Below are 20,125 nucleotides of genomic sequence, written 5' to 3'. Positions count from 1 at the left end.
ATCCGGTCTCGATTCTGGGTGGAGCTCGGTCGGGGAGGAAGCTAGTGACCCGCCTAACCTACCTAGGGCTTGCTTGGGCACGGCACTGCGGCGCACTACGGTCACGGCGGCAAGCCCGTGCTCGCTTGGCGGCGCTCCGACGCGAGGACGTTCCGTCCGTGGGGCTGGCCTACCAGCTACCACTTCTACCTCAAGAGCACAAGGAGATTGGGAGGGTGCTTACCGAGGCACTAATTTGAACAGAGACGGCCTGCTGGGGCGTGACGGCGGTGCTCGGCGGGGAGGGCGGTGCGGTGCTCGGCGGGGAGGGCGGTGCGGCAATGCCCCAGGCGCCCTGGCACCTCGGTGACGTCCCAGGAGTCGAGGCGACGCTGCGGTGCGGCTCCGGCAGGGCAGGGGTGGGACAGAATGGCGGTTCTGCGGTGGAACAGGGGCGTCGAGCGATGGAGCAAGGCGGCTGCGGCGCTGGGCCCTAGAGGAGGAGATCGCCGGAGTTTTCGGGGAGGAACGTTACGCCGGGGAAGAAAAGGAGAGGGGAAGAGAAGGCGCTGACAGCCCGGGGCCAGCGATCAGTGAGAGAGAGAAGGGAGGGCGAGCGCGCTCGGGCTGGGAGGGAAAGTGGCGCCGACATGTTGGCCCGTGAGGCAGTGAGAGAAAGAGAGGAAGTGGAGCGTGCGGAATGCTGGGCCGGGGTAACCTGGGCCGGGGTCGTGGTCCACGCGGGGAGGAGGGAAGGGAGAGGCCTGAGAGGAGGAAATGGGCTAGGGAAAAGAGAGAGCCCGAGGGGGAGAGGGGAAGAGAGGAAGCTGGGTCGGGCTGGGCTGGAAGAGGGGGTTTGGGCTGGCTTCTTCTATTCCTTCTCCTTTTTCTTTCCTTTACTCAATCTATTCAAACCACTATTTGAATTCAAATAGATTTGAATTCGAACCCAACACAAATAAAACAATGCACCAGCATGAATGCACAAGCAAGTTGACTTATAGTAAATTTTAATTACTTACCTTACAAAATTACTTTAAACGCGAGATAAATCAGGGAAAACTCTGGAAATTTTGTTTGAGCCCAAATAAATTCTTTAAAATTTAAGGAAATTACCTTAGGGTGTTACAAACCTACCCCCCTTACAGGAATCTCGTCCTGAGATTCGGATAGGCTAGCTAGCAAAGAGATCGGGATATGTCTTTCTCAGTTCATCTTCTCGCTCCCAAGTAGCCTCATCCTCCGTGTGATGACTCCACTGAACTCGGCACATCTTGATCTTCTTGTTTCTAGTAACTCTCTCGGACGTCTCCAAAATCTTCACCGGATGCTCGATGTAGGTCAGATCCTCCTGCACATCCAACCCTTCTATCGGTGCTTGCTCTTCTGGCACCCTCAAACACTTCTTTAGCTGAGACACATGAAACACATCATGCACTCCTGAGAGGTTGAGAGGCAACTCCAAACGATATGCCACTTCACCTTTCCGTTCCAACACCTTGAACGGACCAATGTATCGAGGGGCTAGCTTCCCTCTCACATTGAACCTGCGGATTCCTCTCATCGGCGAGACCTTCAGGTATACATGATCACCTACTGCAAAGGTCAAATCTCGACGACGCACATCCGCGTAGCTCTTCTGACGAGTCTGAGCTACTCTTAGATTCTCTCGCACCTGCTGTACCAGCTGTTCGGCCTCCTCAACAATATCCGGACCAAACACCTGCCTCTCACCAATTTGATCCCAATACAGCGGAGTCCTGCACTTCCGACCATACAAGGCCTCGAAAGGGGATTTCTTCAGACTGGCCTGATAGCTGTTGTTATAAGAAAACTCTGCATACGGCAGGCATTTATCCTAGCTGGTACCATACTAAATAGCACAGGCTCGAAGCATATCCTCCAACACTTGGTTGGTTCTCTCTGTCTGCCCATCTGTCTGAGGATGATAAGCAGTACTGAAGCACAGCTTCGTATCCAACAAATCATGCAACTGCTCCCAGAACCGTGAAGTGAACTGAGATCCTCGATCAGATATAATCTTCTTAGGAACACCATGCAGACAGACAATCCTGGAGATGTACAACTCTGCGAGTCTAGCGCCGGAGTAAGTAGTGTTCACCGGAATGAAGTGAGCAACCTTCGTCAACCGATCCACTACTACCCATATGGAGTTGTACCCTTTCTGAGTACGAGGCAAGCCAACGATGAAGTCCATAGTGATTTCCTCCCATTTCCACTCTGGAATCTTCAACGGCTGCAATAACCCTGCTGGCCTCTGATGCTCTGCCTTGACACGCTGACAAGTGTGACAGATAGCCACGTACTCCGCAACGGAACGCTTCATTCCATACCACCAGAACCGTTCCTTGAGGTCGTAATACATCTTCGCGCTGCCTGGATGGATAGAATATGCTATATCATGAGCCTCACTCAGAATCAACTTTCTGAGGTCATTCACATTCGGCACACATATACGACCCTTGTACCACAAGGTACCGTGATCATCCTCTCTGAAATGAGGAGCCTTGCCAATCTTGAGCAACTCACGAATCTCCTGCAGCTTCTGATCTTCCTTCTGATGCTGCCTGATCTCAGCCTCTAACGTGGGTTCTGCCTCAAATGATGTACCCGAGGTGTGATGCAAAAAACCCAGACTCAACTGCTCAAACTCCTCACATAACTCCTGGGGCATCTGAAAAGCCACGGCCATGTTAACATAGCTCTTCCTGCTCAGAGCATCTGCTACCACATTGGCCTTGCCCGGATGATAGTGAATCTCCAGGTCATAATCCTTGACCAACTCTAGCCATCTTCTCTGGCGCATGTTCAGCTCATTCTGAGTGAAAATATACTTGAGACTCTTGTGATCGGTGTAAATATCACACCTCTGCCCAAACAAGTAATGCCTCCATATCTTCAGAGCATGCACAACTGTGGCTAACTCCAGATCATGAGTGGGATAATTCAGCTCGTGCCAGCGCAATTGCCGCGAGGCATAAGCTATCACTCTGCCCTCCTGCATCAGAATGCAACCAAGACCATCCCTCGAAGCATCACAATACACTGTGAACCTCTTGCTCTGGTCTGGCAGAGTAAGGACTGGCGCCGTAGTCAACCTTTTCTTCAGCTCCTCGAAGGCCTTCTGACGCTCATCAGTCCAAGAGAAATCCACACCCTTCTCTAGCAAGGAAGTCAAAGGCTTCGCAATCTTGGAGAAATTCTCGATGAACCTCCGATAATAACCTGCTAGGCCCAGAAAAGAGCGGACTTCCTTCACCGTCTGCGGTACAACCCAGTCAAGCACATCCTTCACCTTTCCGGGGTCCACAGCAATACCTCCCTTGGAGATAACATGACCGAGGAATGGAACCTCGTCAATCCAGAACTCGCACTTGCTGAGCTTGGCATACAGCTTGTGCTCTCTGAGCCTCTGCAACACAAGCCTCAGATGCTTTTCATGCTCTGCTTCTGACTTGGAATATATCAGGATATCATCAATGAATATCACCACAAAGGTGTCCAGATAATCCATGAAAACCTTGTTCATCAGATGCATGAAGAAAGCCGGAGCATTGGTCAAACCAAAAGACATGACCGTATACTCATATAGCCCATACTTGCAAGTGAATGCCGTCTTCGGGATATCCTCGGAACGAATCCTCAGCTGATGATAACCCGAACGCAGATCAATCTTCGAGAATACACAAGCACCCTGAAGCTGATCAAAGAGATCCTCAATACGGGGCAATGGATGCTTGTTCTTGATAGTGACTGCATTCAGATCCCGATAATCGACGCACATCCTCTTCGCGCCATCCTTCTTTTCTACCAGCAATACAAGAAAAGCCCAAGGAGAGAAACTGCAACGGATATAACCCTTAGCTAGCAACTCGTCGACAGTCTTCTTAACCTCCTCATGCTCGACAGGAGCCATACGATAGGGCCGCTTAGCAATAGGAGCGGTGCCATGCAAGAGATCAATAGAAAACTCAATGTCGCGATCAGGCGGCATACCTGGCAAATCATCCGGAAAGACATCCGGGAATTTAGACACCACGCGAATACCATCCGTGGGTCTAGCCTCCATCTGATGAAGAAATCCAGAAGGCTCTGTGGCACCAACAGTAACCTCCTGACCATCCGGTGCTGATAGAAGAACAGTCCTCTGAGCACAATCTATCCGGACTCCCCACTTGGCAAGAGTCTCCATCCGAGGATCACATCAATGCCCTTGGAGTCTAGCACCATCAGATTCGCACTGAAATCTACCCCCCTTATGGCCACACTGACTCTGGGATAGAAGACATGAGACCTCAACTGTCCTCCCGGTGAAGATACTAACATGCACCTCTTTAATGTGCTAGTAGGAATGCCATGATGCTCAACAAAAGACTGGGTGATGAAAGAATGCGTAGCACCAGTATCAAAAAGCACTGTAGCAGGATGGGTGTTGACCATGAACGTACCAATAACCACGTTAGGAGCCTCGGCCGCTGACTCGGCCGTCACGTGGTTCACCCTGCCCTGAGTTGGGGCCTTGGGCTGTGCTGCACGCCCCTGCTGTCCAGACTGCGCCTTCCGAGGGCAGACGTTGGCGTAGTGCCCTAGCTCGCCGCAGTGGAAGCACACTCTAGGAAGTGCAGCAGCCTGCTGCCTAGGAGTAGGAGTGGGCGCTCCCTGCCTCTGAGCTGGTGGAGTCGGAGGCGCCGGAAGCCTCTGACCCGGTCCCGCGCTGCTGCTGCTGAGGACGAGGCGGGAACTGCAGCCGCTGCTGGTACTGCTGGGGCGGCCTCTGCTGCTGCTGCGGTGGTGGATGCTGATAGCGGGGATTAGTGTTGCTGCCCGAAGAGGATGGAGCCATTTTCCTCTTCTTATCCTCAATCTCCCGGCGCTTACGCTCGGTGTTGAGGGCCGCATCAACCAGCTGGTTGAAATTATCGAAGCGGTGGTTCAGCAGCGCATACTGGATGTGATCATCCAGTCCCTCCTTGAAGTACTCCTGCTTATCGCTATCACGAGCGACGTCAGCAGGGGCGTAGCGGGCAAGCTGAAGGAAACGGTCACGGTACTCCGTCACCGTCATCGATCCCTGAAATAGCGAACACAGATAGCAAGGATGGAAATCGCTCAATATGTCAGGTTTACGAAAGAAATCAAGGATAGATCAAGCTCAAAAGAGATTGTAGGGAACTCCATTTAATATTACCTGCTTAAGGGCACGGAACTCCTTCTGCTTCATCTTCATAATGCCCTCAGGAATGTGATGGTTCCTAAAACACTCACGGAACTGGTCCCACGTGAGAGCATCACGATCCCGAGCTGGGTAGGACTCCCACCAGTCAAGAGCGGAGCCTCGCAGCTGCCCTGCTGCGTAAAGGACTCGCTCCCGATCATCGCACTGCGCAACAACCAACTGGCGCTCCACCGAGCGAAGCCAGTCGTCTGCCTGGAGTGGGTCCGTGGCGTGAGAGAAGGTCGGAGGATGACCCCTCAGGAAATCCGCACGCCTGTCACGGGGCTGAGGCGGCGGTGGAGGCGGTGGCTGAGCATGGATCTGCTGCAGAGCCTGAACGGTGTTGTTCAGGGTCGCCATCATCTGCATCTGGAGCTGGAAGAACTGCTCCGGGGTCAGTGGTGGCGGCATCGGTAGCGGCTGACCAGTACCCTGGTTGTTCTGCTCCTGCTGGTCAGAACCGGAACCGGTGTGCCTGGTGTTCACCATCTGATTGCAACAAACAAAATTTATGAGAATAAGATATCGTGCAGCTGCGGAAATGAAACTTCGGAAGGATATGACAGAAAGAAAGGAATATAGGTTTTACCCCCGACGTTCTAACTCAATTTTATTATTTAGTTCAAGTTGGGTTAGGGTCGATTTGCATGAACAAGTTTAACTACTAGACTATGCAATCAACCAAAAATCCAAATCAAACATTTGCACAATAACAAGCATCCAATATTCACATCTTAGTCGAGTTTTCCACACTACTCGACCAACACACTCGTTCTAGCGTATTTTCATCGGGACAACCTAAACTTATAGCTTATAAGATAGGACGACTCAGGCCAACGTCTACGGAAAAACTCAAGCTACTGCTCAGAAAAGACAGGAGAGATATCAAATCGAGGGCTTAAGACTCAAGGAATAGAAGCAGAAAATGATGGTTGAAGATTTGCGGAAGCAAGGTAGGAGAAAAGAAGTCCTAAACTCGACCAATTCTACCTAGGCTTCGTCCTACAGTCTACACAGCTCTGATACCAATCTGTCACACCCGATTTATAAGAATATAAATCGAGCAATCATATATGCGCCAGGACCAAGTCACGCATATATACAACAGATTATCAAGATATCACAACACATGTCAGGAAAAACATTAATATAAATCGTAAATGAATCATAAATGAATTATTTTATTACAACCGAATCAAGAATCGGTTCAAGAGTTGCGGAAGCGTAAAAGAGATACATAAAGAGCTGGGCGCCACAGGGACGTCGACTGGGAGACAAACACCTAGAAGTCGTCGAAGCCGCTGACGTAGTCCTCCACGTTGCCGGGCACTGAGCAGCAGTCGAAGATATCCGAAATAGAAAAGAAGAGTAGAGAGGCAAGTGTGAGTACAAGCTCGTACTCAACAAGTATAACACGAGTATGAGGCTCTAAGGTTAGCTGACTCAACTGCATTAGCTTTTAATCTTGGCAAATTTTATTAAAGCTAATTACTACAAGTGGATGAATTACCATAAACCCCATTGCATAAGAATTAATCATTATTAACTAAGAACTACTGAGAACCATCCAAACCCAAAACCACCCAGGGAATCTCCCTAATCAAAGGTTGATAACCCCACTAATCAGACGGAGGATCTGGGCCGCTCATGACTGTGAGCACAGCTGATATATCAGTTTTACACTCTCGAGAGGTTGCACAACTTTACCCACAAGTCGTGAGCTACGCTAGTTGTTCATCACACTTCCTTAGGTGAGATGGCTAGCAAGCACACTACGAGACCGTTACAAAGGATCACGTTGGTAAGGTGTAACCGCTAAGGATTCTGGATCAGCGACGATGGGGCCCACCTCCGGGGGTACAAGCACACAGCACAGACCAAGCCGGAGGAGCAGGGACCATTGAAGCCTACCACCCCTCTTGCCCACGCAGGTAAGTTACTCCCGAACCAACACGACCTAATTAGTAAGTCAAGACTGTCCCATTCCAGTCTTGTGGTTGCGCGGTTATCCCAGGTTGTCGCTCTATGAACCGGTCCTTATGGAGAATGGCCAACCAAGCACTAAGCACCGTGCTGGCCCCCTAAACCATGTTTCTAACAAAAACATCTTTTAAGGATGCACAAACCACTCAAGCACACAGCACAGAGGGTCGGCTCCAGAATTAAGTTGCATAAGACCATTAATCAAATTAATTAGAAAGGACCCAGATGTGTTGTAGCGCAGCAACCTAGCACAACTAACCAAAATGCAACCCATAGGATATATTTAAAGGGTAAATAAGTGGCTAGGAAAGTCCTTATAGGCATACAGTATTAAAATGCAGTATGAAATTGTATTTAAAAGTGATAGGAGGTTCATGTTATACTTGCCTTCCTCGTACTCTCTCGGCTGCTGCTCGAACTGCTCGGAAGATGGCTGCTCCTGGTACTCGTCCAAAGGCTCCGCGTCTACTCACGATCATCAAGCATAGTCCACACATACACACATACACAAACAATAGCAAACTATAAGAAAACAGTACAACATTACATAGAAATAGCACTCAAAACTAGTCTAAAGCTATTCTACGCATTTCAACGATCGCGTGGATATAAAGAACACCTAAAACGGAGCTAAAACGCGAAAACTACGCTTAAAACAAGATCCAGGGACCTATTTGTAAGAAAACTGGAGGTTCTAAGGGGTTCTGCGCAAAAACCGAGGACTTAAACGTAATTAAACCCTAGACACCGGGGCTAGCTAGCTAAAAACCCTAAGCTGGACTGCGGTTACTGAAACCTGAAAGCGTAGGGGTCTAAACGAATAAAACAGGGCTGGACTGCAATTACTTTTGAATTAAGATGGACCGCGGGTTGTTTACTCCAAAAGATAGGGGTTCTTTAGCAAGAATGCCAAGCCGAACCGGTATTGGTGGATTTGATCCGCTGGATCCAGATCCAAAGGTCACGATTTCATGAGATCCCGATATAATCCGGGACGTGGGCTACCGATCCAACGGCCGTGGGAATTGGGGACGCAGGTGGCGGCGATTGCTCGTCGGAAGGGGCTTCCGCGGCGGCGCCTCGCCGGCCTTGGCAGTTCCTGGCCATCCGGTCTCGATTCTGGGTGGAGCTCGGTCGGGGAGGAAGCTAGTGACCCGCCTAACCTACCTAGGGCTTGCTTGGGCACGGCACTGCGGCGCACTACGGTCACGGCGGCAAGCCCGTGCTCGCTTGGCGGCGCTCCGACGCGAGGACGTTCCGTCCGTGGGGCTGGCCTACCAGCTACCACTTCTACCACAAGAGCACAAGGAGATTGGGAGGGTGCTTACCGAGGCACTAATTTGAACAGAGACGGCCTGCTGGGGCGTGACGGCGGTGCTCGGCGGGAAGGGCGGTGCGGTGCTCGGCGGGGAGGGCGGTGCGGCAATGCCCCAGGCGCCCTGGCACCTCGGTGACGTCCCCGGAGTCGAGGCGACGCTACGGTGCGGCTCCGGCAGGGCAGGGGTGGGACAGAACGGTGGTTCTACGGTGGAACAGGGGCGTCGAACGATGGAGCAAGGCGGCTGCGGCGCTGGGCGTCGGTGGCAGCGGCGGGGACTAGGGTTAGGGTGCAGAGGGGGGTTGGAGTTGCTACTTGTAGAGCGGCGGAATCACCTTGGCGTGTGGGCCCTAGAGGAGGAGATCGCCGGAGTTTTCGGGGAGGAACGTTACGCCGGGGAAGAAAAGGAGAGGGGAAGAGAAGGCGCTGACAGCCCGGGGCCAGCGATCAGTGAGAGAGAGAAGGGAGGGCGAGCGCGCTCGGGCAGGGAGGGAAAGTGGCGCCGACATGCGGGCCCGTGAGGCAGTGAGAGAAAGAGAGGAAGTGGAGCGTGCGGAATGCTGGGCCGGGGTCGTGGTCCACGCGGGGAGGAGGGAAGGGAGAGGCCTGAGAGGAGGAAATGGGCTAGGGAAAAGAGAGAGCCCGAGGGGGAGAGGGGGAGAGAGGAAGCTGGGTCGGGCTGGGCTGGAAGAGGGGGTTTGGGCTGGCTTCTTCTATTCCTTCTCCTTTTTCTTTCCTTTACTCAATCTATTCAAACCACTATTTGAATTCAAATAGATTTGAATTCGAACCCAACACAAATAAAACAATGCACCAGCATGAATGCACAAGCAAGTTGACTTATAGTAAATTTTACTTACTTACCTTACAAAATGTAACACCCTAATTTTTGCAAAGTACAAAAGTAATTTAAATGGCATGATAGGTTAAAGGGTTACATGAATTTTGATAAGCAATTTTCTTAAGGTATAAAAATAAATATAGGAAAATATATATGTCATGTGCATTCATGCTCTTTGCATTGCTTTATTGGTTGTAGTTTATTTGGATTAAATTTGAATTCAAATTCCTTTCTCAAATTCAAAAGCTCTTTTTGATTTTTGTTTGCTCTTTCTCTTTTTCCCCTCCTTTTCTCCCCTTTGGGCCCAGCCCAACCCGGCTGGCCACCCCCCCCTCCTTCCCTTTCTTTCCTCTGCAGCCGGCCCGCCGTTCCCCTCTCCTTCTCTCTCTCTCCCCTCGCACAACCCGGCCTTTTCCCTTCCCTCCGCTCGGTCCGGTCCACCCCGCGCGGCCCAAGGCCCGCGCCTCCCCCCTCCTTCCTTTCCCCCGTGCGCCCCCTCTCTTCTCTGGGCCGCAGCTCACCCGCCGGCCCAACCTCCGCGCGCGCGTACCGCTCCCCCTCCTCTCTCTCTGGCGCTGACAGGGGGCCCCGCCTGTCAGGCCCTCCTCCTTCCCCGCGCCCGAGCCGGACCCGAGCTCGAGTCCGAGCTCGGTCCGCCGCACCCCGCGCCGTCTCCGCCTCGGGCCCGCACGCCCAGGCGCCCCTCGGCCGCCCTTTAAAAGCCGCCGCACCCCCGGGCCCCCTAAACCCTAAGCCGCAGCCGCCCTACGCCCTAACCCTAGCCGCCGCATCCGCCGCCGCCGTCCTCGCCTCGGGCCGCCGTCGTCACGCTGGTCCGCCGCCGCTCCCCGGCAACCGAGTGCCCCCGGGGCACCGCAAGGTGATGAGGGTGCACGGTCGCACGCCTTTTCCCTCTCCCCCGCTTCCCCCGTGGCCGCTCGACGCACACCGAGCCGCCGCCGCCGCTCTCGCCGCCGGCCGCCGTCTACGGCCGCCGCCTCTCCCTCTCTTCACCCCAAACCAGTTCCCCTCGTTCCCCTCTCTCTCCCCGGCCAAGTCCCGTCCCGAATGGTCGCCGGAGACGCGAGATCGCGTACCTCCGGCGAGTCGCCGCCGCCTCCGGCTCGCCGCCGGCGTCCCGCCGCCTCTCCCGTGCCGTTCCCCCCCGCCAGCGCGATCCCCACCGTCCGATCAAAATCCATCGGCCCAGATCCTATCTACCCGTGGGTCAAACAGTCCAAGTACCGGTCAACCGCGCCGTATTTGCAAAATGGCCCTTAAGTTTTCTCGATTTCAACCCGCCGTCCTGCCCAATTCAAAAGTATTCGCGTTTTAGTCCAAATTCTTCTATTTAGACCCCTAGGGTTTTTCAAAATCGAACCCGCCGTCCTGTATCTCTAGATTTTGCGTTCTAGCCCCTCTGTCTAGGGTTTAATTATGATCTAGCCCCTGGTTTCTCTGTTTTAGGTCCTTTTAGATCTAAATCTTCGCAGATAAGCCCCTGGAACCCCGTTTTAGCCCTAACTTCTCCGTTTTAACTCCGATTTCATCGATTCTTGCGCTCACGCGATCCTTACGACTTGTACAATGTTTTTAACATGTTATTTTGTTCTGTTTTCACTGATTGGTGTACTGTTCTTATTTTATTTCGTCTCCTTGTTTGTATGTGCTTGTGTGCGACGTTAGACGGTGCGCAGTTCGAGGATCCGCAGGGTCAAGACTTTGAAGATTTTCCTGAGCAGCAGCAGTTTGCTAACGAAGGCAAGTGGTCCTTGATCATGATTTCAGTCCTATTAATATCACAATTACAACTTTACTTTTATGCATGCATGTGTCTAGAACATGATGGAACCCAACTAAGGATACGACTAGATTTTATTTATCTTCCTTGTTTAAACCTGGGTTGTTTTATTTATGTTATAGTTACGCTAGTTGCTTAATAATAGTTTTGGATGTTTGGAAACCATGTTACCTCCTATATCTCTCATGTCCTTTGGAATATTGTTATGGCAATCAAACAAGCTTATCGAATGAATTGGAACATGGAGAACCACCCAGGAAAACAGTACAACCACAGTACTATATGGCTCTGGTCTTGGCTAATTAATTAGAAACCCTGGCTTGTGATGATCTTACCGAAAGGGCAAGAGGGGTTGCATTGACGGGGTATAGCTCGGTCCTTTGAGGCACATAGCTATGTGAACCTTGGCTAAGGTATTTTCCTCAATAGGGAGGGTTATGACCGCTTTGGCTTGAAACCTTAGCGGATTGTCACAAGTTAGGGAATCTTTGTAAAGGCCTCGTAGTGAATCCCTGCCACTCACCTCGGAAGTGTTTAAGGGCCTTGCAAACCCGGGCATCAAGGGAAACACGAGCTGTGGGTAAAGTGTACCACCTCTGCAGAGTGAAAACTGATATATCAGCCGTGCTCACGGTTAAGAGCGGCTTGGACCCTCACATGATAATTGAACTTGAAGACGACTTAAGCTGTTGTTCTTTATTTTGTTGTTGTTGTTTATTTACTCAGTTTTTTATATAAGGGTTGGTATAAACTTAAACTTAGTTAATGCTTGCTAAATAAAACTTGACCAACTAAAATGCTTATCGCAGTCAAACCATGTCAGCTTATCCTTGATTTGGCCTTGCATGTCATATAATTTACTCCACTTGCTGAGTACCAACCATAAGTGTACTCACGCTTGCTTTATTAAAACCAATGCTGCTCAGAACAAGACAACTTTCCGGAGTTTCCCGAGGATATTGGAGATTTCTAGGCGAGTGTCTCCCAGTCAACTGCCTGTGAAGTTGAAGTCCGCTGCTATTTATCGACGATTATTTATTTGCTTAAGGTTAAGACTGTCGGTCATGTAATAAAGTACTATTATACTCTTATTCGTTATTGCATTGTTCGGATATTCGCTTGTGACGTCTACTGTATGTGCGGAACTTGATCCTAGCGCACATATGGGATGCATTCGGTTATCTTTTCTAAACCGGGTGTGACAGAAGTGGTATCAGAGCCGTGTTGACTGTAGGACGTTAGCCTAGCTAGTAATGGTCGAATTTTAAGTCTTATCTTGCTTAGTAGCCAAGCTTGTGCCTTCTTGCTTTTGAAAACTGCTTATTTTTCTTGATTATATCATTATTCTTCTACCTTTTCTCTTTGAAAACCTGCTTGTCTCTCAAGTGTGTTGAAGTTTGCAAAAATACCATCTTGCTTTAAGGTCACTCATAGCATCTTCCTCTAAATGTTCTCTATCTTGCATTGCTCTCGTTTCTGTTGCAGATGGTCAGAATCAGGCAGACTGCCCGTAAGAGCACCCGTGGACCACCGCATCCGATTCATCACTCGCAGGAAGTGTCCGACCCACTGGATGACCATCACTGTGACCACTCCAATGGGGGATGGGTGGACACCGACACTGAGGAGGAGCCCATGGAGTTGCCAGACGACCATCCAGAGGTTTCAAGTGGCAGCAATGAGGGCCCTGCAGGAGGAGATGGTGATGATTCAGGTGCTGCAGATGGAGACAAGGATAAGGGTGATGCTGAGGACTCCGATGCGCCAGGAGATGACGATGACGATCCAGATGATGGTCCGGAGCCAGCTGTCGCCACGACCCCACCACCACCTGAGCCTCACTACGGGAAGCAGATACTTCACTTGGAATCTGCCGATGGTCCTTTCCCCGCGCTCCTCTGGAAGGCCATGCAGAGGATTGGCTTTCCGCGGAAGCCACATTTTGAGGCTCACTTGTTCAAGAATGCACAACAGGAAGAAGAATGGTTGGTGTCGGTGTTGATTTGCGTTCCGGATGAGAGACCTGGATGCTGGGTGGAATACTCTAAGCACATTGATGAGGTGCCCAGGAGGGCTTTGGAGGCAGGGACTAGTGAAGCTGCCAGGAGGGCACTCTACTTTCTTTGCTACGCTTACAAGGAAGAGCTCCAGGGCACTGAGTTCCAGCAGTTTCCACAACGCAAGAGGGGAGCTACTTGTGCACAGATTCCTGCTCCACCCCCTGGGGAAGTAAGTCTGCTAATGGACACCACACAGGAGCTGGTCGCCGCTCTCAGCACGGACCTAGATGCAGCCGGAGCAGAGATCTAGGAGGTCAAGAAGAAGCTAATGAAGACCATCCGGGAGAAGGCAATTCTGGAGGCTCGGCTGAGAGGAGATCCAGTGTTACCTCCGGAGTGCGACAGCATTGAACCAAAGGAGTACTTGCCGGAGTCACCCCCTCGCAAGCGTATTCATTATGGAGAGCCCGGCTACCGCACCACCTACCGTTAGAGGATAGTTTTAGGAGTTAAGATAGGAGTAAATTTTCTTTCTAGATAGGAGTTTTCCAAGAGTCTTTTGCAATCGTTAGTACGAACGATCTTAATAGTGTGTTAAATTAGATTAATGTGAAAGTGTGCTTGGTTTTGTGACAATGTTTGAGTTGGATCTTTGTAATGATTGCGATAGGTTGTGGAGTGATGACCACAACCATATCAAGTTATTAATACAAATATATAGTTAGTAAAATTTTGGGGTTGTTTTTTTTTCCGTTGCTATCTTTATCTTGCCCTTGTTCCTATCCATTTTCCATGATTAAATTCATGAGTCTCTCTTTTCTAACCCAATCAGATGGTGAACACCAGGTCCGGATCAGGAGTTGATCAACCTGCAGCGCCGCGACGGAGGGTGCGCAACAACACCAACCCTAACCCGCCACCAAGTCAACCGCACCCGACGCCACCTGCAGGAATGGAGCAGTTTCTCGCCGCCCAGACTGAGCTGCTGACCAACATGGCGAACACCATCGCCAACATGCAAGCTCAGATGAACCAAGCGCCACCACCTCCACCACCACCAGCAAGGGACAGGCACAGGGAGTTCATGAGTCACAAGCCTCCCACATTCTCTCATTCACCGGATCCACTTCAGGCTGATGACTGGATCAAGACTGTGGAGAAGATGCTCAACCTCGCCCAGTGTACCGACAGGGAGAAGGTTCTTTATGCTTCAGGCAGACTGGAAGGGACCGCAGCGGATTGGTGGGATGCTTACACAGCAGCTCATGACAACCCCGACGCTATCGGCTGGCAGGAGTTCAGGAGCAAATTCCGGGAGCAGCACATACCCAAGGGCCTGATGAAGCTCAAGAAGCAGGAGTTCCTTGCTTTGAAGCAAGGGGCAATGTCCGTGAGTGAGTATCGGGACAAGTTCATCCAACTGTCTCGTTACGCCCCTGCAGATGTCGCGGATGATGAGGAGAAGCAGGATCACTTCAGGGAGGGTCTGATTGGACCTATCAAATATCAACTAATGGTGCATACTTTCGACAGCTTCCAGAAAATGGTGGATAAAGCCATCATGGTGGAGCATGCCCGCAAGGAGATGGGTGAGCAGAAAAGGAAGTACGAGTCATCGACGCAGTTCAGCAGTAATGCACGTCCTCGCTTCAATGCCCCGCAGGGGACACCCTTCCGCTCAGGGGGACAGAATGTCAACTTCGGGCAGAGTCAGTACCCGCGCTTCAACCAACAGCAGCAGCAAGCTCAACATGCCGGTCAGTCAGTGCAGCGCTCCAACTTTCAGCAGAATCGTCAGGGCACCCCTACAGGCACGCCGATGAGAAACAATGCCACCGCTCCCGCCGGTGGTAATACTTGCTACCGGTGTGGTGAAGCGGGACATTATGCCAATGCATGTCCCAAGAAAAATGCTCAGCACACTCCAGGTCAATTTAACAACAGTGGACAGAGGCAGACACCGCAGCAGCAGCAGCAACAGCCCCGAAACAACATGCAGACGCCCCAGAGCAACAAGGGTCAGCAAAACTACGTCCGCGGGCGAGTGAATCATGTGGCCGCGGAGACCGCTCAGGAGGCTCAGGACGTTGTGTTCGGTATGTTTCTTGTCAACTCCGCCCCTGCATCAGTTTTATTCGATTCTGGAGCATCGCATACATTCATCTCTGCTGAATATGTAGCTAAGTACTCTATTCCCTTATGCACCATGCCTAATTCCATGTTAGTAAATTCACCTGGGGGAAATATGAGGGCTGTGTACCGATGTCTCGGGGTAAAAATACAAATCATGGGCAAGGAATTCTGTGCAAACCCGATAGTGTTACCGTCAAGTGGTATTGATATTATTCTCGGAATGGGATGGTTGACAAAATACGACGCAGTGATTCATTGTTCCAAGCGGTCTGTGGTTCTCACTAGCCAAGAAGGTGAAAGATTTGAGTTTGTTGCAACACTTCCGTCGGCAGCAGATTGTGCAGTAAATCAGTTAAAGGCAAGTTCGATGGAGGCTATCAGAGTGGTTAGCGAGTACCCTGACGTCTTCCCTGATGATTTGCCAGGTATGCCACCTGAACGTGACATTGAATTTATTATAGATCTTTTACCTGGTACTGCGCCTATTGCTAAGAGGCCATATAGAATGTCGGTTGGTGAATTAGAGGAACTTAAGAAACAACTGAAAGAATTGCTAGGTAAGGGGTACATTCATCCTAGTTCGTCACCTTGGGGAGCACCTGTGATATTCGTTGAAAAGAAAGATGGTACACAGCGGATGTGTGTTGACTACAGGGCCTTGAATGAGGTGACAATCAAGAACAAGTATCCATTGCCGCGTATAGAAGACTTGTTTGATCAGTTGAGGGGAGCCAAGGTATTCTCAAAGATTGACTTGAGGTCAGGTTATCATCAGCTGAGGATACGACCTTCAGATATTGCCAAGACCGCATTCACTACCAGGTATGGGTTATATGAGTATACGGTGATGTCGTTCGGGTTGACTAATGCTCCAGCTTACTTTATGTACCTGATGAACAAAGTGTTCATGGAGTATCTCGACAAGTTTGTGGTGGTGTTCATCGATGATATTCTGGTATACTCCAAGGATGAAGAGGAACATGAGGTGCACTTGAGACTCATCTTGCAGAAGCTCCGGGATAATCAGTTGTATGCTAAGCTCAGCAAGTGTGAATTTTGGCTGAATGAGGTTTCATTTCTAGGTCATGTCATTACAGGCGGAGGTATTGCAGTGGATCCAGGGAAAGTAAAAGATGTGTTGAAATGGGAGCCACCCACGACGGTTTCGGAAATCCGGAGTTTCCTAGGACTTGCAGGGTATTACCGGAGGTTTATTGAAGGCTTCTCTAAGATAGTGAAACCCCTTACGTCACTGCTAGAGAAAGACAAGAAATTTATATGGTCTGCGGCATGTCAGGATTGTTTCGAGGAGCTGAAAAAGAGGCTGACAACTGCACCAGTGTTGGCTATGCCTGATATTTACAAAAGCTTCGATATCTACTGTGACGCATCCAAGCAGGGTCTCGGTTGTGTATTGATGCAAGAGGGACACGTGATTGCATATGCATCCCGTCAATTGAGAAAGCATGAGCAGAACTACCCCACGCACGATCTGGAGTTGGCAGCAGTGGTACATGCTCTGAAAATTTGGAGGCACTACTTGTTGGGTCACCGATGCCAGATATATACCGATCATAAGAGTTTGAAGTATATTTTCACTCAGAATGACCTCAATCTAAGGCAGCGAAGGTGGTTAGAGCTGATCAAGGATTATGATCTGGAGATACACTACCATCCCGGGAAGGCAAATGTGGTTGCGGATGCCTTGAGTCGCAAGAGCTATGTGAATGCGATGATGATTAGCCAGATGCCTCGGGAGTTGTACAAGGAATTTGAACGACTCAACCTGGGGTTCGTCGCTCATACGGAGGGAATCACTATAGAGGTTGAGCCGACCCTCAACGAAGACATACGGAAGGGTCAGCTTGAGGACTCTAAGATACAGGAGATAAAAGGAATGATAGAAGCAGGCAAGGCCCCAGATTTTACTGAAGATGAACATGGGACAGTATGGTTCAGAAAGAGGATATGCGTACCAGATGTGGACCACCTCCGAGAGAAAATTCTGCAGGAAGCTCATGACTCAGCTTATTCTATCCATCCTGGCAGTACTAAGATGTATCAGGATTTGAAGGAAAGATATTGGTGGTATGGCATGAAACGTGACGTTGCCGCTCACGTGGCATTGTGTGACGTGTGTCAGAGAGTTAAGGCAGAACATCAGAGACCAGCCGGATTGTTACAGCCCTTGAAGGTGCCGGAGTGGAAATGGGAAGAAATCGGTATGGATTTCATTGTGGGGTTGCCACGAACACGAGATGGTTATGATTCGATATGGGTCATAGTGGACCGACTGACCAAGGTAGCTCACTTTATACCGGTAAAGATTACGTATACAGGTGCACGACTGGCAGAATTGTACATCTCGCGAATTGTGTGCTTGCATGGAGTACCTAAGAAGATAGTGTCAGACAGGGGTACTCAGTTTACGTCTCGATTCTGGCAAAAGCTGCATGAGTCAATGGATACGAAGTTGAACTTCAGCTCTGCTTATCATCCGCAAACTGATGGGCAGACCGAAAGGACAAATCAGGTGTTAGAGGATATGCTCCGAGCCTGTGCACTGAAACATGGAGGCAGTTGGGACAAGAGTTTGCCGTTCGCAGAGTTCTCCTATAATAACAGTTATCAGGCCAGTTTAAAGATGGCGCCGTTCGAGGCACTGTATGGCAGGAAGTGCAGGACTCCGTTGTATTGGAGTGAGACAGGTGAAAGTCAGCTGTTCGGACCTGAGATCATTAAAGAGGCTGAAAGGCAGGTACAGGTTGTTCGTGAGAACTTGAAGGTGGCTCAGTCAAGACAGAAGAGCTATGCAGATACTCGACGACGGGAGTTGACCTTTGAGGAAGGTGACTACGTATATCTGGAGGTGTCACCAATCAGAGGTTTGCGCAGATTCAAGGTCAAAGGGAAATTGTCGCCTCGTTACATTGGTCCGTTCAAGATTCTAGAACGGAAAGGCGAGGTGGCTTACCAACTAGAGTTACCTGCACGGTTGTCAGATGTGCACAATGTGTTTCATATCTCTCAGTTGAAGAAATGCTTGAGGGTACCTGAGGAGCAGTTACCGCTGGAGGAACTGGATGTGCAGGAGGACTTGACTTACGAGGAGCACCCGATCAAAATACTGGATACGGCAGAGAGAATTACTCGGAGTAAGAGGATACGAATGTGCAGAGTTCAGTGGAGTCACCATTCAGAGGATGAGGCTACCTGGGAACGAGAGGATGAGTTATAGGCAGATTTTCCCCAGCTTTTTGCTAGCCCAGCCGAATCTCGAGGACGAGATTCCTTTTAAGGGGGGTAGGTTTGTAACACCCTAATTTTTGCAAAGTACAAAAGTAATTTAAATGGCATGATAGGTTAAAGGGTTACATGAATTTTGATAAGCAATTTTCTTAAGGTATAAAAATAAATATAGGAAAATATATATGTCATGTGCATTCATGCTCTTTGCATTGCTTTATTGGTTGTAGTTTATTTGGATTAAATTTGAATTCAAATTCCTTTCTCAAATTCAAAAGCTCTTTTTGATTTTTGTTTGCTCTTTCTCTTTTTCCCCTCCTTTTCTCCCCTTTGGGCCCAGCCCAACCCGGCTGGCCACCCCCCCCTCCTTCCCTTTCTTTACTCTGCAGCCGGCCCGCCGTTCCCCTCTCCTTCTCTCTCTCTCCCCTCGCACAACCCGGCCTTTTCCCTTCCCTCCGCTCGGTCCGGTCCACCCCGCGCGGCCCAAGGCCCGCGCCTCCCCCCTCCTTCCTTTCCCCCGTGCGCCCCCTCTCTTCTCTGGGCCGCAGCTCACCCGCCGGCCCAACCTCCGCGCGCGCGTACCGCTCCCCCTCCTCTCTCTCTGGCGCTGACAGGGGGGCCCCGCCTGTCAGGCCCTCCTCCTTCCCCGCGCCCGAGCCGGACCCGAGCTCGAGTCCGAGCTCGGTCCGCCGCACCCCGCGCCGTCTCCGCCTCGGGCCCGCACGCCCAGGCGCCCCTCGGCCGCCCTTTAAAAGCCGCCGCACCCCCGGGCCCCCTAAACCCTAAGCCGCAGCCGCCCTACGCCCTAACCCTAGCCGCCGCATCCGCCGCCGCCGTCCTCGCCTCGGGCCGCCGTCGTCACGCCGGTCCGCCGCCGCTCCCCGGCAACCGAGTGCCCCCGGGGCACCGCAAGGTGATGAGGGTGCACGGTCGCACGCCTTTTCCCTCTCCCCCGCTTCCCCCGTGGCCGCTCGACGCACACCGAGCCGCCGCCGCCGCTCTCGCCGCCGGCCGCCGTCTACGGCCGCCGCCTCTCCCTCTCTTCACCCCAAACCAGTTCCCCTCGTTCCCCTCTCTCTCCCCGGCCAAGTCCCGTCCCGAATGGTCGCCGGAGACGCGAGATCGCGTACCTCCGGCGAGTCGCCGCCGCCTCCGGCTCGCCGCCGGCGTCCCGCCGCCTCTCCCGTGCCGTTCCCCCCCCGCCAGCGCGATCCCCACCGTCCGATCAAAATCCATCGGCCCAGATCCTATCTACCCGTGGGTCAAACAGTCCAAGTACCGGTCAACCGCGCCGTATTTGCAAAATAGCCCTTAAGTTTTCTCGATTTCAACCCGCCGTCCTGCCCAATTCAAAAGTATTCGCGTTTTAGTCCAAATTCTTCTATTTAGACCCCTAGGGTTTTTCAAAATCGAACCCGCCGTCCTGTATCTCTAGATTTTGCGTTCTAGCCCCTCTGTCTAGGGTTTAATTATGATCTAGCCCCTGGTTTCTCTGTTTTAGGTCCTTTTAGATCTAAATCTTCGCAGATAAGCCCCTGGAACCCCGTTTTAGCCCTAACTTCTCCGTTTTAACTCCGATTTCATCGAT

This window comes from Panicum hallii, chromosome 7 (genome assembly GCF_002211085.1).
Source record: "Panicum hallii strain FIL2 chromosome 7, PHallii_v3.1, whole genome shotgun sequence".
Taxonomy (NCBI): Eukaryota; Viridiplantae; Streptophyta; class Magnoliopsida; order Poales; family Poaceae; genus Panicum; species Panicum hallii.
This window is presented reverse-complemented; position numbering follows the sequence as displayed.